Below are 8,362 nucleotides of genomic sequence, written 5' to 3' on the forward strand. Positions count from 1 at the left end.
GTCACCTAATTGTCATAAGCTCATCACATCACAGTGAAGTTGGACAGATCATCACAGTCAACACAATTATCACATCACAAGACATGCAATCACAATTCACATCTAAGCACACGATCGAAAACATAATCAATCGCCTATTCATTTTAGGCACAGTTTGATAACTATTCAGGTACGATATTTATGTTCATACCTTGACCATGGATAGAAATTACCAAGCAACTATTTGGACAATCCCCTTTAATAATTAGAACGATCTAAAATAACAATTGCTTCCACATCAAAAAAGGAACATCACAATACCATGACTTATATGCTTCTTCATATAAACTAATTTCTCTAACTAGCCCGTTGGTTTCAAACTTTTTCATGTTGTAAAACACTATATTTTAGTTTAAAAACTTTCTATCTCATAATATTCATATCGACCGATTACTAAATGAAAAATATTAAAGAAATGAACAAACAGACATTTGCAACAAATTGCCATTTTTATTCAAACTCAGATTGATATGAAATTCTCAAAATACGACCCTAGCGCTACGATAAGGCTATTACCTAAAAAATTTCATCGATTAACTAGCTAAATAACAAATTATAAATTTTAAAAGAATTTCTAGCTTAATAAACCAATACCAAAATTTATATTAAAAACTATAATTATACTCTACTTACAGCGAAGAACAGTGTATCAAAGTCGGAATTGAAATCGGACAAAATATTTTTCTTTTTGTCATGCTTCTTTTCTTCTTCTATGCGTTTTCTTTCCTTCCTGCCAAGGTTTGGTTTGTTTTCTTTGATGTATTTGGTCAAACCTTATATATTATTATTATTATTATTATTATTATTATTATTATTTCTGAAATATATAATAATAAATTCTAAAGATATAATGTTATATATATTGATAAATATGTCTATGATAAGATATATATATATATGAATATATATGAGTGTATTAAAAATATTATTATGATGATAATACAACATGTAATGTAAATGTGAATATTTGTATTAGAAAGAAAAGAGAGAGACACGATGGATGGAGAGAGAATTAATTTTTTCGATCATTTTCATTTCAATACATTGTCAATTTATAGACAAATTATACATTGTTTAGCCATAATAATTAATGACTTGTCAAAAGCAATACATGACACGTATAGAATGGAACATATGTTATGATCTGTCATAACACTCTTTTAAATGCAATGATTGCGTCTCCTAAAACCTTTTTAGGAAAATATCGGTGGCACGAAAATCCTAGTGAAAGGAAAAAGAATATGTAATTCATGCATTTAAAAATACTCCCGTTGATGTGGACTTCACTTGAAGTCTTGCAATCGACGCACCCCAATGTTCTTTATCAATTTCTCTAACGTTGGAGTTGGTAAATCTTTTGGTCAATAAATCTGTTAAATTATCATTGGATCGAATTTGCAGCACATCCATTTCACAATTTTTCTGAAGATCATGAGTAAAGAAAAATTTAGGCAAAATATATTTCGTTCTATCTCCCTTGGTATATCCTCCTTTTAGTTGCTCTATACACACTGCATTATATTAGTATAAAATAGTAGGAGGTTTATCATTTTCAGATCTCAAACCACAATTCTTTAAAATACTGTGAGTCATTGATCGCACTATACACATTCTCGACTAGCCTCATGAATTGATATTATTTCAGCATGATTCGAAGATATTGCGGTTAATGTTTGTTTAGTGGATCTTCGGGATACCAATGTACCGATTGTAGACCAAGATAGAATTTTGTTTTCCGAAATCCTTGATTTCAAACTCCATTTTCAAATATTCAATAGTTTATTGGACCTTTTCAGGGGTTCCAATTAAATTCAAGTCATACACATAAACAACTATTATTACAAAATTTCTCCAATTTTATTTTATAAAAACATATGGGCAAATATAATCATTGGCAAATCTTTGTTTCAAAAACGATTCACTGAGACAATTATACCACTTGCAACCAAATTTCTTGAGCCCATATAAAGACTATTGTAATTTAATAGGATAACATTCTTTTAGCTTTGATTTGTATGCTTCAGAAATAGTAAATCCTTCAGGGATATACTCATATAGATATCAATATCTAATGAACCATTCCATCGGACGCATATTCAAATTTTCATGTACTGTCAAACTGACAAGACGTTCATCCATTACTGGAGAATATGTTTCATTACAATTAATTTCAAGTCTTTGTGGAAGACCTTGGGAAACAAACCTTTCTTTATATATGGAAATCTCATTATTAAATACATTTCATTTTCGAAAAAATATCCATTAATAGCCAATAGGCTTAACATCTTCAGGTGTTTCCACAATGGGCTCGAAAACTTTTTGTTTTGCCAGTGAATTCAATTTTGACTAGATTGCATCTTTCCATTAAATCAAGTGTTAGCTTATATGTAAAAGCATTATCAATAATTATGTCCTTTCGGTTCTAATGATTCCCAATAGTAACATGATTTATTGAATTTTCAATAACATCATTCTTTTAAGGAGAAATTATATCTAAATCAGCTTCTTCAGAAAGTTCATTAGATCAACTTATTCAGGAAGTATCAAGATCAACCTCTTCAAGAATTTCATCCACGTTACTACTTGTTTCATAAGGATTTTGATAAACTTTCAAACCATCAACCCTTTCATTTACTTCTCTTTTCTTTTGAGAATTTTATTTTTGAAACCTAAACTTCGATCACGCTTCAGGCATGTATTCAATTCACTAGCACTTTGTATTTATCCTTGAGGGCTAATAATTTTAGCCGATGCATTATTTGCAACTAGATATAATCTGGTTACTCTACCGGCGTCACAAAAAGTATCATGTAACTATTTTACTATTCGCTGCAAATGTACAATTTGTTGCACTTCTAATTCACTTTGAATATTACTAGGATCAAGAAAATTAAAATTTATTTTCCAAATAATTTCAAATTTTCAATTAATCAGTTTTTTCCCCTAATATCGGGAAATACGACTCGTCAAAATGACAATCAACAAATCGAGTAGTTAATAAATCACCAGGTAATGATTCAACATATTTAATAATAAATGGTGATTCATACCCGACATATATCCCCAATCTCCATTGGGGCCCATTTTTGTGCGTTGGGTCAGTGCTACTGGTACATAAATTGTGCACCCAAATATTCGTAAATGTGAGATATTGGGTTTTTAATTGTACACCAATTGTAATGGGGAGTAGTTATGATGACTTGTCGGTCTTAATTTTTTTTATTGTTGCTACATGCATAATTTCATGTCCCCAAGCTGATACGGTAGTTTAGATTTCATCAACATAGATCTTGCAATTTATTGCAACCTCTTAATAAGCAATTCAACTAGACTATTTTGAGTATGTACATTCGGTATGGGATGTTGAATATCAATCCCAATAGACATGCAATAATCATCAAATATCTTTGATGAATATTCACCAGCATTATCAAGACAAATTTTTTTTATCGGGTAATCTAAAAACTGTGCTCGTAAGTTAATTATTTGAGCAAACAACCTTCGTATATGCCAAGTTGAGGGTGGATAATAAATATGTATACGACCATCAGTAGATACATTTATAAGTACCATAAATTATCTAAATGGTCCGCATAGTGGATCTCTACCCACATATATCACCTTGAATTCGTTCTATAAATGCAGGGGATTCAGTTCCCAATTGTTTTGGTGATGGTCTAGTTATTAACTTCCATTTTGAGTAAGAAACACATTCCAGCTCATTTGTATTTAATATATATATATTTTTTTATCGGAAAGATCAAGAGTTTTTTTATATATATAAATAAATAAAAGAAAAAATAATTACAAAAGCACCAGGCATACCCGGGAAAATCTCAAAAACTCGAAGCCCAACAAGCATGGGTCGAAGGGTCGAAAAGTAATGATAAAAAATGGGTCTCATGCCCAACCACATCACCAAAAGATAATAAGACAGTAAAGCAGACTGCTTCTTTTTTTTTTTTTAAATTCGATCTGGAGATGATTACCACCAGTATCCACCAGTAAGTAGAGGCAGCAACTTATGTCCCAGGTCGCCTGCTGTCCGATGGAGTATAAAATTCTGAAACAGCATGTCTTGATCTTATCGACAGAAATCCCCGGGTCGACCGCGAAATGCTCCATGATCCTTTTGTTCCTAGCAGTCCATAAGTAATAAATTGTAGCCGCAAAACCTAGGCGCCGAAGAATCTGATTAGTAGGATCACGATCACTTGAGCTTCGGATCCAAGAAGCCGCCAAATCCAGCGATGAGAGAGAGGGTGGGGCTCGGATCCACCACTACAAAAAAATAATATATTTGTAACGGAATTCCATCTCTAAAGTTCACGTAGCTAACGTAATTCCATTCCTAATTCCATCTCTAATGTTATTAGTAACGGAAAAAGTTGATTTAGCAACATAAAAGTTTTGTTACAAAAATAATTTTTTCTTGTAATGCACTCGCAAATTCTCTTCCACACCTGGGATGAGAAAGAGCATTCGAAGAAAAGGTGCTGAATGTTGGGCAGTTCCTGCATAAGACACATATGGGATCAATATCAAGGAAAGATAATCAATCTTTTGCTTTTAATTTCCCTGACGCCGCACGCCATAGTATAAAACAATATTTCGGGAGGATCGGAGAGTCCCAAATAGGCTTGAAGAAAGACCAACTGCTCCCCCGAGGTCTGAAACAGTCATAGGCTGCAGCAGTGCCACCATTACCATGGTGAAACCATGACTCAAGAGCAGCCTGGGCTTGATTAGAACTCCCAATAACCATCGACAATTTATCCCTGATTTTCAGGATTGTTTTGAATAAATATTTTGGGAGCATAAATATTTGTGATGAATCCATTTCACCCAAAGAGAAGCTTTATCGGAGTTAAGGATCCAAATAAATTTAACAAGAAGAGTCAAATTCGAATCGGCAAGAGAGCGCAGTCGCAAGCCCCCTTCATCCTTTGGTTTGCAGATATTCGACCAAGCAACAGGGGCAGATCTATTTTGCCACAGAAAGGTTCTGCACAGCTTTGTGATATGATCGAAAACAGTCGGGGGGATTGGGAAAATGGACAGCCAGAAACAGCAAGATCCCTAGATTACTGTCCGGATCAGCTCCAGCCTCCCTGCATACGAGAAATTACAGCCGCTCCACGTCCGTAACAGGTCCGAGATTGAGGTAATAAGGCCATGAAAAATCTCCACCTTGGGCTTTCCCGGGCAGGTCGGCACACCGAGGTATTTAAAAGGTAGGGAACCTCGAGGGAAACCCGAGAGGTTAATGAGACTGTCCGCCTCCTCACTTGGCGTCCCAGCAATAAAAATGTTTGATTTGGTGGCATTGACTTTGAGCCCCGAGACGCAATGAAAGTCCTCAATGCAGTCCAAAAGAATCCCCACAGAATGAGTGTCGCCACGCGAGAGAAGAATGATATCATCGGTGAAAGCAAGGTGAGTAATCCTGAGCTCAGAGCATCCCGGGTGGAAGTTAAGCTCTTTCTCTATGCTCTGTTTCTTGAGAAGGCGCGAGAGGTATTGCATGCAGATGATGAAAAGATAAGGCGAGAGCAGATCGCCTTGTCGCAAGCCTTTCTTTCCTTTAATCAGCCCATAGTAGCTTTCGTTGATTCCTAAGGAGAAGGAAGCCGAGGAAACACATTCCATAATAAGATCAATTAATTTCTTCGAAAAATTGAGAAGGGACAGCATCTTTTGGAGGAAGTTCCAAGATACCGAGTCGAAAGCCTTAGATAGATCAAGCTTTATAATGCACCTAGGGGAGCTCCTCTTTCGGAAGTAGTGTTTGAGAAGCTCTTGAAGGAGAAAAATGTTATCATTCATGTTGCGACCTTGGACAAAAGCTCCTTGCGCAAGATCGATACTAGAGGGGATGCCAATCTTAATTCGGTTAGCGAGGATCTTGGAGATAGCCTTGTAGATGATTTTACAACAAGCAATTGGGCGCTAATCCCCTACTCGAGAACTCCCGGCTGTTTTGGGGATGAGGACAAGATTCGTGTGGTTAATCTCTTTGAGGAGTTTCCCATGGGTGAAGAAGTCCTTAATTGCATCAACATCTTTCCCCACAATATCCCATGCAGTAGCAAAAAAACCAGAAGAGTAACCGTCACTTCCCGGAGATTTATCCTTATCCAATGATTTAATAATAGAGAGGACCTCATCCTCCAAGACCGGGGCCAAGAGATCCACATGGAGAGAGTCCGGGATAAGAGAACCGCCCAGAACAGTGTCCTCATCCAGGTCGTCTGTAGCAGTGGCTGTCCCAAGAAAATCCGAATAGAAATCCATAAACTCGCCGGTGACTTGCTCCATAGAGGAGGTGGATGATCCATCGTCCCTAGCAATGGAGACGATGAAATTCCTCTTCGCATTTCTCTTGACAAGGGAGTGGAACGACTTAGAGCATTTGTCATTTTCCATAAGGAACTTGCATTTTGATTTTTGTTGAACAAATGCCACTGCTGCTTTTTGAAGGCGAGCAGCCTCCTCACGAAGAGAACAAAGGGTGGGTTGAGCTGAAGGGTTTGGCATCGACCCCTGGGCTGTTTGGGCCGATTCAGATTTTCCAGAGCGACTCTACTCCTTTCCAGGATGTGCGAAAAATGATTTTTGTTCGGGTCGATTAAGCTGTTCTTTAAGTGTTTGAGCTTTGTGACCAAACGGAATTGAGTTGATCCGTTCACAGGCAAATTTCAGGCAGCAGCTACTGTGTTCATGAACGTCGGATGGGCGATCCACATGTTAAAAAATCTGAACGGACTTCCTTTCCTATCAACATTCCCAAACAAAGTGGCTATTGCTGGAGAGTGGTCCGAAATACCCGACGTTAGAAATGATGCGCTGCTTGTGAAGTTTGCTGCAAACCAGTGGTGGTTTCCCATAATACGATCCAATTCGCCCAGCATCGCTTATTGGTCCAGGTGAAATTACAGCCCGAGAATGAAAGGTCTGTTAAACCCAAAGTCGTCACACAATGCATGAAATCCTGGTACTGATATGGAGATACAGGTCGTCCATTATACCTATCCGCAGGAGACAACACAGAGTTAAAGTCTCCCAGGACTAACCAAGGCTCAACCAGATCGCTGCCAAATTGGATGGGCTGTCCCAAAGTCTCCTTCCTTTAACAACAGAGTTATACCCATAAACAAAGGAAATCAACACCGAGGTGGAAGAGATTTTGCGAGTAGCTCTTATCGTGACACATTGGTCTTCAATACGAAGAAGTTCAACAAGAACCATCTGAGGGTTCCAAATAATTCCGATACGCCCACCCTTTATAAGCATCAAAGTTGTCCAGCGAACTCCAGCCCGGGAGTTTTTTATTTGTAAAAGCTGAGAAGAAAGCTGAATTACATTTAGTTTCCAGAATTCCAAGAACCTGGAGAGATGAATCTTTAATTAATTTAACCACTTCCAATTGTTTAAGAGCGTGGTTAAGTCCCCTAACATTCCAAGCCCCCACCTTATAGAGAACCAGGGGTTTTTCACGTCTTCGACTTCGGGTATAAGGCCCGATAGGTTAATTCCTCAGGTCTGGAGGTAGAGAGGTCTTCGAGGTCGCCCCACCATCAGGAACATTGGGGGCTAAGGGCTGGGAACTTCGTGAGAAAGAGCTTCCAGATGGCTGCTCTGCTTCAGATAGGTGCAGAGGTTTTCCAGATGGCTGCTCTGTTTCAGATAGATGCAGACGGTTTCCAGAATCAGAAGGCAGCGCTAAAAAGGGGTTCAATATAGGAGGATTATCACGTTCATGTTGGTAATTTTAGCGTAATTGGATTTATTCGAGACCAATGAATGTTGGAATTAAGTGAACTTCGTGATGGGATGCGTGGAATGGGCACTCGAAAAAACTAATTTTGACATGATTTCGACAAGTAACACAAATTCTGAGACTGAATTTTCTTTGGAATTTTAATTTCAAAATTGTGTTTATTTATGAATTGATGTCAATACATCAATTTATTTTAAATTCAAATGAATATTTGAATTGAAAGAACACACAATTTCCTTTTGAAATTAAAATTTAAATTGAACCTTTGTGTTTGTTCAATTTAAATAAAAGGTTACTTATGATCTATAAATAGATTATTGGTCTCCATTTGCAGATATAAGAACTAAAAGAAAAAGGGATAATTAAAACAAGAAAAACACATTTAGTGTTTTTATCTCTGTAAGAAATTATAGCCTTCATACTCATTTTATTCGCTACATTCACCTTGTCTCGATATTTTTCTGCCAGAATTCGAGATTGAACTTTGTATTATCCCAGTACGATTTTTGTGTAACCCTTAGTAGGAATTGGGTCAAAATATCG

The sequence above is a fragment of the Andrographis paniculata genome, unplaced genomic scaffold (assembly GCF_009805555.1).
Source record: "Andrographis paniculata isolate CXL003 unplaced genomic scaffold, ASM980555v1 Contig78END, whole genome shotgun sequence".
Taxonomy (NCBI): domain Eukaryota; kingdom Viridiplantae; phylum Streptophyta; class Magnoliopsida; order Lamiales; family Acanthaceae; genus Andrographis; species Andrographis paniculata.